This window comes from Protopterus annectens, chromosome 6.part0 (genome assembly GCF_019279795.1).
Source record: "Protopterus annectens isolate FY-2018-M chromosome 6.part0, PAN1.0, whole genome shotgun sequence".
Classification (NCBI taxonomy): Eukaryota; Metazoa; Chordata; order Ceratodontiformes; family Protopteridae; genus Protopterus; species Protopterus annectens.
In genome coordinates, this window is record NC_056737.1 from 1,953,170,855 (window position 1) to 1,953,183,640 (window position 12,786).

Sequence of the window (12,786 nt, forward strand, 5' to 3'; positions counted from 1 at the left end):
ACCAGGAAAAACGTCTAACTTTTGTCTTACTCACTCCTAAATGACCACCCAAAATGTGCTGTTTATTAATTTAATAACAAGTGATCTAAAAGCTTTGGAATTGGAATTGTATCAGTAATTGTTCCTTGTGTTTTATTACCGTGCACAGCAAGCAATTTCTAATTTCAAATTATTGGTATAAAGTGGGGCTGTTCTCTTCTTTTATTTACATGTCTTCTTGTGAAGTATTTTCTCTAGGTTTTCTTAATATACTGTCTTCCCACTAAGCCCACTTAAAACTGACAAGGCATAAGCTGATTTCAGACAAGTCAGTCTTTTTTTCATCATATTCTGGCAAGAACTGCAGGTTATGGACTCTTCATCTATAAAAACAGGTACAAGCCTTTCTCCTTCATCTAATTCATTTCCTGTAAAAGGCAACTCATGAAAAAGTACAGTTTTGTACCTACCATAAATGTAGATGTCCGAGAGGTATGCATCTGCAGTCCTAACATATGGGTTGTCCTGCCTCAGGCAGCCCTTCGGTCGGCCGGATTCCAAAGTCTGGGTCTGGCCTCGGCTGATGTCGCACTTCACCCGACGTCATAGCTGCTGTGAATTGGGTATAAAGGCATCAGCCAACGCCATTTTCCTCAGTGTTTCTTGCCCCAGATGCCAGGTGCCCTCTAGGAAGGCTAAATTTGGATAAATGCAAATGATTCCAAACAGTAGAGAGCAAACAAAAATAAACATGTATATACATATATACAAACAAATACACCATAATAGATTCCCCAGCTAGCTACAAGATGGGCAAATACCCTAGGAGTACCACAGAGGGGAAGGAGGGTGGGTAATCCTGACTGCAGATGCATACCTCTCGGACATCTACATTTATGGTAGGTACAAAACTGTACTATGTCCTTCAAGGATGCATCTGCAGTTCTAACATATGGGTAGAATACCATAGCCAAACTGGGGGAGGAGGCACTAAGATGATTATGGTGTAGTTAAGATCCCTTGCAAAACAGCAGTTGCAAACCCTGCTCGGGATCTGGAGTATAAAGGTAGATTATAATGCTTGGCAAATGTATGCACAGAGCTCCAAGTAGCAGCCTCTAGAATGTCTTTGGTAGCCACTCCTCGTAAGAAAGCTGTAGTAGTGGCTGTAGCTCTTGTGGAGTGAGGCCTGATGTTTTCTGGAGTTGTCTTTCCATGAAAAGAGTAACAAAATCTAATGCAATTTCCTATCCATTTTGAGATTGTCTGTTTTGAAATTGCTTTTCCTTCCATTCCTGTTGCATATGCTACCAGAAGCTGGTCAGATTTTCTATTGTTCTTGGTTCTGTCCAGATAGTAGCGCAATTGCCTGTGCACATCCAAGGTATGTAGTAGTCTTTCCCCCCTGTTCTGTGGGTTGGGGAAGAATGTTGGTAGGTGGATTGCTTGGTTCAATGATACCCTGGAGACCACCTTTGGCATAAAGGTAGGGTTAGTTCTCAAGGACACTCTATCCTGGTGGAAGATAAGGAAGGGCTGCACTGCCATTAATGCCTGTAATTCAGAAACCCTTCTTGCTGAAGTGATTGCAAGCAGGAAAGCAGTTTTCCAAGATAAGAACTGTAATTCTGCTGTTGCTGCTGGCTCGAAGGGGGGAAGTGTTAACTTTTCCAGCACAAAGTTGAGGTCCCATGTAGGCAAAGGTGGCTTCCTTGGAGGCTTTACATTTTTAATTCCTCTCAGAAACTGCCTGAGTAGAGGATGAGAGAAAACTGGAGGATCCATGTTGTATTCTGCTGAAATTGCTGATGCATGAATCTTAATGGAGGAGTAAGACAGGCCATTGTGGAAAAGTTCTGCTAAGTATTCCAGGATGTTAGCTATGTTTGCTAATGATACATTTTCTCCTTTTGCTGCACTCCAAATGAGGTATCTTTTCCATTTGGCTGAGTAAGTCTTCCTTGTGGAGGGTCTGCGAGCCTCCAGTATAATGTCTTTAACCCTCTGGGATAAATCTGGGTTATTTTGTTTTATGTAATATTCCAGGCAGCTAGCTGTAGTGTTTTCAAGTTTGGATGTAGGATCTTGAAGTTGTTCTGTGTTAGCAGTAAAGGAACTAGAGGTAGAGGCCATGTGTGTGTCCGAGACATACTCCTCAGTAGCGGGTACCAATGCTGCCTCGGCCAGTCTGGAGCTATCAGGATGATCCTCGGGCGATCTTCTTTGATCTTCAGTAGCACTTTGTGCATCAAAGGAAGAGGTGGGAATGCATATGCTGTCAGGTTTTCCCAACTGAAGGAGAGGGAGTCCACCTTCCAAGCAAGTGGGTGGGGTGCCCTTGTGCAGAATTTCCTCAATTGGTGGTTGTGTGGGGATGCGAACAGGTCTATTTCTGGTAGTCCCCATTTCTTTGTAATGGATTTGAAGATGTCTGGATGCAGCATCCATTCGTTGGCATCCGTGGTAGTTCTGCTTAAGGTGTCTGCTAGTATATTTTCTTTTCCTGGCACAAATATGGCCTGGAGCTGAATGTTGAGGTTCAGGGCTACATTCCAGAGGTCCATTGCCATCCCGCATAGAGGATATGAATGTGTGCCTCCTTGTTTGTTGATATACCACATGACTGTGGTGTTGTCCGTCCTTATCAGCAAATGACCCTGTTGAAGAAACGGTCTGAATGTCTGAATTGCCTGTTTCACTGCCAGCATCTCTTTTTGATTTATGTGTAGGTTCAGCTGGTCTTGTGTCCATAGGCCTTGTATACACCTGTCCACCATGTGTGCCCCCCAGCCTAGGTCCGAGGCGTCCGTGGTGATAGTCTGGCTTGGGTGAGGTTTGTGGAAGGGCAGTCCTCTGTTCAACTGACAGGCCTGAGCCCACCACAGGAATTCTTGCTTCAGGCATGGGATTATTAGAATCTGGGCTTCTAGGCTGTGCTTGTGTTGAGACCATATATTCCTTAGGTACCATTGCAACTTCCTCATATGCAGCCTGGCATGTGGAATCAAAATTATGCAGGATGCCATGTAACCCAGGGCTTGCAGGACTTTCCTTGCTGTAAGCTGGTTCTGTGTTGTTAATGCCATGAAATAGAGTGGTAGTTGTTTTTGCTTTTCTGCTGTGAGAAATGCCATCTGACTTGAAGTGTCCAGTTCTGCACCCAAGAATGTTATCCTTTGGGATGGTACCAGCCTTGACTTTTTCATGTTGACTGTGTATCCCAGGGCTTGCAGTAGTTGTATAACCTTTTTCATATCTTGTGTTAATTTGGTCTTGTTGTCCGCTTGTATCAGGCAGTCGTCCAGTTATGGATAAATCTGAATTCCCTGAAGCCTGCAATGAGCAATTACTGATGCCAGGCATTTCGTGAATACTCTGGGCGCAGTAGATAAGCCAAAGGGCAATGCTGAGAATTGATAATGCTCTGATCCTGCAAGAAATCTGAGGTATCTTCTGCAATCTGGTCATATAGGGACGTGCAGGTATGCCTCCTTGAGATCTAGAGTCACCAGCCAAGACTCCTTGCCCAGCATGGGAAGAAGTTGCTGTAGGGTCAGCATTTTGAATTTTGGAACAATGAGATATGTGTTCAGAGTGGACAGGTCAAGAATAGGCCTCCATTGGTTTTCTTTTCTTGGTACCAGGAAAAGTCTGGAGTAAAATCCTTGTCCTTGTTCCATAGGTGGTACCTTTTCTATAGCTCTCATCCTTAGCAAGTGGTTGATTTGTCCTAGAGCGTTTGTTTTTTGGTTTGGTGGAAGGTTTGGCATTCCTCTCTTTTTTGGTAGAGTGTGGAAGTGAAACCTGTAGCCTTTGTCTATTGTCTGTAAAATCCATTTGTCTCCTGTAATGTAATGCCAGTTTACGGAAAATAAGGCTAGCCTTCCACCTAAGGGTGCTTCCAGTTGTTCCCTGGTAGGCGGTATCAGAGCCAAGTCATTGTGTCTGTCCTGTGGAAGTGGTAGTAGCTGGATCTGTGGCAGTACTTCTCTGGTTGTTAGGCTGCCACTGACGTCCCCTGTAGGCACCTCTGGATTGACCTCTGCCTCTTGGGCGCCTATTTCTGCCTCTCTGTGCTCTGGAGGTGTCTGGAAAGGACCAAGTCTTCGAAGGTCAATTTCTACTAAACCTCGGAGGTTGGACCTGTAAGAAATCCTTGACTGTTTGAACAGATTTTGCTTTTTCTTCCACCTTCTTTAGCACTTGCTGTGCAGGGGAGACAAAAAAACTTTGTTTCTCCATGGGAGCATCTAGGAGCCTTGACTTTACATGGTCTGGTAAGGATTGCTCTTTTAACCATGCATGCCTTCTGATCACTGTTCCAGTCATAGCTGATCTAAAGGAAGCCTCCAGTGCATCATAGCTGCATTTTAAAGAATGATTACTGACCTGCTGAGTGTTATGTACCAAATCCTGAAGGGACTTACGGTCTATAGGTTCAGGAGAGGACAGTTTTTTATTTAGCTGGTCTAACAAATTCCTGATACTGGATCATGTGGAATTGGCAGTTTAAGGCCCTAGCCGAAAGAGTAGCAGAAGTATAAACTTTTTTACCCCATCTCTCTAATGCTCTAGATTCTCTTTCAGAGGGAGGGTTTTGGCAGAGGCAGCTGCTACAGCTTTGGGGCCCTGTGAAATGGTTTCAGGATCTGCAATAGGAGCCTTATACAAGTGAAAGTGTGTGTCTGGGACCCTGTAATATCTGTCGGGTTTAGCAGGGGCCGGGGGAAGAGAGTCAGGAGCAGTACAGGCATCATTAAATGCATCATCCACAACTGTTAGTACTGGAGGAATGGCTAAAGGCCTATGCTGTGGTAAATGTAAGAAGGTCCTTAGCCTTTTCCTTGAATCTGATAAATCCTGGGTGCCTGCTACAGCAGGAGAAATTTCAGTAGCAGATTCAGCCAAGCTGTGTGAGGCCTCGGCTGTCGGAGGTATGCTTTCGGCCGAAGGAAGAACTGAGGACTCGGTTTCAGCCGAAACCGAGACACTCGTGGTTGGCTTAACCGTGGTTTTGGCCGGAACCGCGGACTGCGAGTGTCGGTCCTTTTCCTTACGCTTTTTAGCTAATTGTGAAGTCGGAGTCTCCGACAGCATTTTGTAAGCAAAAGCGGGACCAAAAAACTCCTCCGCAAACTCCGACCGACGTCTAAGTGTCCGTCGGTTGAAGGAAGCACAGGCTAGACAAGCTGATACGTCGTGGTCTGGGCCTAAGCAAGGAAGGCAGTAAGAGTGGAAATCCTTATGAGGTATTTGTTTCCCACAAGTTAAACAATTATTTACTTTTTCTGACATTGGCTGAGGCAAGAAAGAGTCCCTAACGGGGTACTTAGCTTTTTAGAAGTCTTCGGTAGTAGAAATCTCTGGATCTGACCGACCGGCACTTGTGAACAGCTTCTGCTTCGGGCACCGTGTGGCAAGAAAGACTGAGGAAAATGGCGTCGGCTGATGCCTTTATACCCAATTCACAGCAGCTATGACGTCGGGTGAAGTGCGACATCAGCCGAGGCCAGACCCAGACTTTGGAATCCGGCCGACCGAAGGGCTGCCTGAGGCAAGACAACCCATATGTTAGGACTGCAGATGCATCCTTGAAGGACATTAACTGTTTCCACCATGGACATTTATAGTTTCTCCTTCTCTTCCATGGTAATTTTCATATACTCTGTGCAGTTAAAGTCCTGTGCTTGGCAGAATCTACGCTTTGGTATAGCAGGAAGAAAAGTATGACTCTGTTAAAGTTCCCCATTTTCATACACTCTGTGCAGTTAAAGTCCTGCTTCTGACAGACTCTATGCTTTGGTATAGCAGGAAGAAACGTACAACTCTGTTAAAGTTCCCCATTTTCATACACTCTGTGCAGTTAAAGTCCTGCTTCTGACAGACTCTATGCTTTGGTATAGCAGGAAGAAATGTACGACTCTGTTAAAGTTCCCCATTTTCATACACTCTGTGCAGTTAAAGTCCTGCTTCTGACAGACTCTATGCTTTGGTATAGCAGGAAGAAACGTACGACTCTGTTAAAGTTCCCCATTTTCATACACTCTGTGCAGTTAAAGTCCTGCTTCTGACAGACTCTATGCTTTGGTATAGCAGGAAGAAACGTACGACTCTGTTAAAGTTCCCCTTTCCCTTTTTCTGCTGAATGAGATGCAGCCATTTCATCCTTATTTTCCAAATGTATGTCCCTTAGTGTAGTCTGGACTCTTCTCTGTCAGTGACCACACTGACATCTTTTATTACATTACCTAAGGAGTCTTTTGTCAAAACCCAGTATCAGATTTATTCATCGGCCTTCTACTGTCAGTCTTAACCAGGACCTCCTTTAATACTTTAAATACTGGAGTCTTTTGATAAGGTCCAATAACAGACTTATCTAGCCCTTTTACCAAAATCCAGGTCATAGTTGTTTTGGTGTCACCATAGCCTACATTGTTCACTTTATTGGGGCTATGTATTTCTAGTAGTAATTCTGGCCTGAGCTTTCTCCCCTTAGATATTTCATATGTCGTTAACCTGGGGGCTTGGTTAATTAACACATCATCTATTAAGCTAGGCACTAGAGCTAATGGGTGTAATACTTTGTCTAAAAGGTTTACATTTCTGCCTGTGTTAGAAGGCATTCCTGTTTATCTCCATATACATATATTACTTCAACTGTGTTTGTTACTTTCTATGCCTATAAACTTACTGAAATCTAAAATACAAGGATAATCAGGTGCATTATGCAAACAAGAGAAATGCACCTGATTATGCTTATATTTTCTCTGTCCCATCTTTCCCGTATGTTTCAAGTCTCCCAATTTCATTTTTATTTATTAAAAACAAACAAACAACAACAAAAAGCAACAGATATCTTCCTTTCTCCATTGCTTCCTTTACATAGCACAGTGGGGAAAACGTAGAAGAGCAGCAAGGTGCTGTTATACAAGGACATTATTTAATCAAAGTAAGTAACTTTTTTCTTAAATACTGTCACTGTATAATAGCAATAACCCACGGCTGGGTGTGGGTAATTCTGATTTACTCATGGTTAGCTTTGTTTGGTCATTCAGGGTTCAATCTCATGACCAAACCACACCAACCATGGATAAATTCATCATTACCCACAGCCAGCCATGGGTTATTGCTATATTAGCCCACACTTAAGCCATCTTTGATCTTCTATAGAGGAGATTGTTCTTTGGCCAGCAATGAAAGAAACATCTTTCCCATAGAAGTCTCTCAAAATATATGCATAGTATCTTATAAGGAGTGAAATGTACCAGGTGTGAAGTATACCACAATGAGAAAAAAAAAGACTAACACACTGATCTACAACCTGATAAAACGTATACTATTTGCAATGCAGCAATTTATTATGTTCAGTACTATACCAACAATTATCTCAGAAGAACACAACCTAAATAAAGTGGACACATTCAATGGTTAAGGTCTATGCCTTCCATATACAAGGTTTCAGCCTGACCTCTGCCCAATGCCTGCAATGCTATGCATGTTCTGCTTGTGTCTCTGCATGTTCTCCTTGTGTCTTTGTGGGGTTATTCCCACCTCCAAAAATATGGTGGGTGTTTCCACTTAAAACTCACCTAAAAATTGAATAGAGACCCAGACAGCAGCACAAACTCTAAGTGGTACATATCAGGGAAGAGTTGTATAGAGCAGCCACTTTAGTTATCATCTGTGGTGCTCAGTTTCATCTAGATAGGAGGATGCAGATCACAGACTGAGCACCATGTCAGGCCTACCCACTCGATAGTGTATAAAAATGATCTCCATGCAGATGCAGGCAGTCCTCATATCCTGTTCTGTCTGTCTCAGTATGAGCATTCACGTGCCCCATTATCACAGACAACTCATATCCTACTTTATCTAGTGGGTCCTGCACTGCTACACGAATGCACTCTTCTCCTTGCTATCATTTCCCAGCTGTGAGGCATAAGCTGATATTATGAATACTGCCCAGCTGTGAGGCATAGGCTGATATTATGAATACTGCCCAGCTGTGAGGCATAGGCTGATATTATGAATACTGCACAGCTGTGAGGCATAGGCTGATATTATGAATACTGCCCAGCTGAGAGGCATAGGCTGATATTATGAATACTGCCCACCTGTGAGGCATAGGCTGATATTATGAATACTGTCCAGCTGTGAGGCATAAGCTGATATTATGAATACTGCCCAGCTGTGAGGCATAGGCTGATATTATGAATACTGCCTAGCTGTGAGGCATAAGCTGATATTATGAATATTGCCCAGCTGTAAGGCATAGGCTGATATTATGAATACTGCCCAGCTGTGAGGCATAGGCTGATATTATGAATACTGCCTAGCTGTGAGGCATAAGCTGATATTATGAATACTGCCCAGCTGTGAGGCATAGGCTGATATTATGAATACTGCACAGCTGTGAGGCATAGGCTGATATTATGAATACTGCCCAGCTGTGAGGCATAGGCTGATATTATGAATACTGCCCAGCTGTGAGGCATAGGCTGATATTATGAATACTGCCCAGCTGTGAGGCATAGGCTGATATTATGAATACTGCACAGTCCTCTTCTTTCTTTCGAAGGCTATCCGTCACCACAATTCCCAAAGCATTCCTACTCTGTTCTGTTCTTCTCTAGCTCCTGGGTCAAGTGGCTTTGCTTGACTGACCTTTCATCTTGTATCTTGGATACACAGAATGCCCAGCCTCATCCTTACTATCATGTCATCCACTTCCAAGCTGCATTGTGTCAGTGAACATATATTGAATGTATCAATCATTAGTTCATGCTTGGTATATATCCAGATCTATTCTGGTTAACTGAGCACCAGTCAGCCAGTAGCTTATTGACCCAGGGCTGGTCAACACAGGCATATAGAAATAAACTCCTCACACCATTTAGCATGGGTCTTCTGGGTTCCTGGTATAGAACAGGTCCTCAATCCACTTATCAATGGCAAACATGAAGACTCTAAGGTCAACAGAGTCTAGGATGAAGACTTGAAAGTTGACTGGAATGAAAGCAGAAGAGTTTAAGGAAATACTCAGAGCTCTATCACCTCAGGAAGAAGAGGAAATAGGTGGAGTAGAAGATGAAAAATGGCAGTGTCTCAAGATGACATTTGTAAGACTACAGAACAAATATGTTGTTAAGAAAACTATAGAAATAAGGTACATAAGGAAGGCTCATGGTGGAATGCACAAGTCCAGGAAGTTAGCAAAAAAATGAAGGCGTAAAAGAAAAAGTGGGAGACAGAAAAGATGGTACAAGCTAAGAAGGAATACTGGTTGGCTAACAAACAGGCTAAAAGAGCAGTCATAATAGCAAAGAACAAGACGTCAGAGGCAACTTACCAGCTTCTGTAAAGTGACTCAGCAGATGGCACAAAGAAACTCTATCAGGTTGGAAGGCAAAGACAGAAAGATAAAATCAATACTCATTAGACACTCATTATAAGAAATGTCACCAACAACCTGCTCACCAGTCCACAGGACATCAAAGGCAGATGTAAGGAGTACTTCTAGCAGCTTCTGAATGAAGAGACCCCCACAGACGTTGCACTGCCCCAGACACAGCCTTCGATGGAAGAAGAGTCCACCATTACATGAAGTATGAAAAGCACTATGTAAAATTAAATAAGGCAAAGTAGCAGGATCAGATGAGGAGACAGAAGATATGATCAAGATGTTTGGTAAGTTAAGAGAGAAATGGCTCCAGGGGACACTCACCGAAGGATGGAAAGAAAGACGCATCCCAGATGACTGCAGAATAATATTCTAGTGATGTTGTACAAGAACAAAAAGGATATTCACTACTGTGGGCACTACAGAGGTATCAAACTTCTGTCACGATGTATGAAAATGCTACAGAGAGTAAAGGGCATACAAATACACAGTATTAGAAATTAAAGTGGGAGATGAGCAGTTCTCTAAATTTAGATCAGGATGCAGCCAGCGTCCCATTACTTGGCTATTTCTCCCCAGTTACCATAAACACTGTTCAAATTTTTTAGTGTGCATACTGTATACTATTTTCTGCTTTACTTCTACAATGATTGCAGAGATTTGCATTTAATTTGAAAGTTTTACTTCAAATGTTATAGTACAAACACCGATAGCTGTTTTCTAAACAAAACAATACCATTTCACAATGAAAACAGGCTTAGAATTAACAACAGAAAACTTGTCTGCCCTTGGAAACTCACATTTATTGAAACTGCATTGAAAGCCATATTCATACAAATGCATCGAGTCAATGGCAGATCATGTTTACCTTTTGCTTGTTTTCTCACCATGAGCCCCTTTCACACATTCTCAGGGCCATGCATGCATGTGTTCCTTTATTCACTTTCCTGATTGTATTAAATTATAGTCCTTGTATAATATAGCACTACTTGTTAGAGTGTGTTTTATTTTGTAGTTTTAAATATTTTTCCAGTAAACAATGAAACAAAAACTACTAATTTCACAACATTTCAACTATAAAAAGGGACGCTCAGGCTTATGTCATTATAATCCACCAATATCAGTCAATATGCCATTTCTGCAGAGAGGTTGCTGCTGGCAGGCAACTTTGCATTTCAGTGTTTCGTCTACAAATTCAATGCCTGCTGCCCTTGAAGAATAAATTGCATATGTTACATAAACTCATTAACACCTATGTGGTGTAGAGTGTCACACCTCTACACACCTCTACCAGCCTACATCTTGCATTCAAGAGCTATTAAAGCTATACAAATCGCAATGTTACCAGTAAGAAGTAGTCTTTATAGTGATAACAGTTGGCGCATTCATAATCTTTTCTACAAATACTGTAATATATAATAATGTAAACAACCCCTAAATAATATTTTTGTAAACTTTCACAAATGTTCATACCTTGAAAACTGTACAACTTAAATATATAGATAGAATAGTTTTGTTAACCAGACATAAGCTTTCACATCATAACAAAACATTCCTCTCTATGTTTATTGAGATATTTACAGAAATATGAAAACATATGCTCGATTGTATAATTAGCAAAATAAATAATACTGGATATCTCACAAGATGTGCAACTTATAGTGTAAATATCAAAGACAGTTTTCTTCAATGCCTGTTTTACCTAATGTCATGTAAAAATTTGGAAGACCCATTTTTTGAAATATTAAATACTACATACTTAAATATTAATTAGTTTCATACTTATTAGCAAGCAACTAGTAATATTTATAGTATAGTGTAATACAGACCAGCACTGACAGTGAATTCTTGTCTTCCACGCTGTTTTTGTTGTTTCCCACCATACACCACAATAACATGTAGATCTCTCGGTTATGAAAAAAATAACACATTTTAAAATATGACCAATAAGTCACAAACAAAGATTAATGTCTCCATTGCCATTTTGTTAATAACTCCTTGCCCTTTGTAATACTGCCTGTTACTAATATGAAAGTCACTTAGATAAAGAAGCCAAACTCAAAAAGGTCTGGATGCCATAAGGAGGTATGCGTATGAACTGGAAGTATACAAAAAAGGTATTTTAGGCTTGAGTGAATTAACAAAAAAAAATTAAAAAAATGGCGTGCTGATAGTATTGCAATAGGGAATGACTGGCAAACTGTCAACTGTTACTAGGCATCTCATCCAGAGCCAAAGGAGGACTCACTCAGGAGTGCAGCACCCCATCCCCCACCTTAGGCTACATAGGAGTGGCAGCAATCAATCTACCCATTGTGGGAAGAGAAACCGCAACTGTCTGCACCAAAAGCAAGTGTTCTACCTGTTGCACCACTGCAAGGAAGACTATGACTTTGAAACTGTATGCATGAGAATGACAGATTGTAATCCTCAGTGATTATTAGTAATAATAATAATAATAATAATTAAGTTAAAGGAGACCTGGCAGTTGGTGCAGAGGTTTAAGGGACTTGGCTGCCTATACTTATTAAGCTTCAAGGTTTGACTCTGAGCAGAGTCACTTAACTAGACAGTGCCCTTAACTGAGCCATTACGCACTCACATACACACACATGCTCATCCATCTGCTCTAAAGGAAAGAGAAGCTATGCACTCACCAGAATGGATCCATGCTGCATACATCTCTGTCTGCTCCAAAAGAAAAAGCAGCTGTGCACTCAACAGAATGGATACATTCTGCATATCCAGCAATCCTGTTTCTCTGTATCTCTCCAGCTTGCCACGTGGGTTTCGATAGCAGACATTGCCAGCTTAAATCAACTGCCTCGCAGGTTAAATAACATCTGAACTTGGAGGGTTCTGGGGCTTACAGGATTCACAAGGTAAGAAAGTTCTCCCCATGGGGTACTAATGCTTGCTGTGTTTACAGAAGGATCTCACGTTGTTTTTTTTTTTTTTTTACTTACTGAATATTTTTATTTTTATGTTTTACAGAGCAGCTGGGGTCTCCACAGCCAGCATGGTACATAGGCAGCTGCCTAGATCACATAGTGTTGTATTTGGCTCTGGATGCAGTACAACAGACTCACTGTCTGTAGTGAAGTCAGATAGCTGAGAAAAGCTCTAAATGAGGAAAGTCCTGACAGGTATTCTTAGACTTGGAGAAAGCATATGATAGGTTTACAAGAAAGCCGACTTGGCCACTCCTGTTATGGTTTGAAACCTCAGAAATGTTGGTAGAATTAATACAGGCTATGTTAAAGGACTCAATGGCACAAGAACAAATAGTGGTTTGACTCACAAAGGGATTCACAGTGGGAATAGGTGTGCATCAAGGTTTGGTTGTGAGTTCACTGATGCTCATACAGGTGATGAAATATATTAACAAATAAGTCAAACGGGACAAC

General features: G+C 41.7%; 1 protein-coding gene across 1 annotated transcript in view; it reads right to left on the bottom strand.

Moving 5' to 3' along the window:
• ITGA4 (integrin subunit alpha 4) overlaps window positions 1-12,786 on the bottom strand; it is a 1,222,769-nt gene that overhangs the window by 502,215 nt on the left and 707,768 nt on the right. The window lies entirely within an intron of this gene.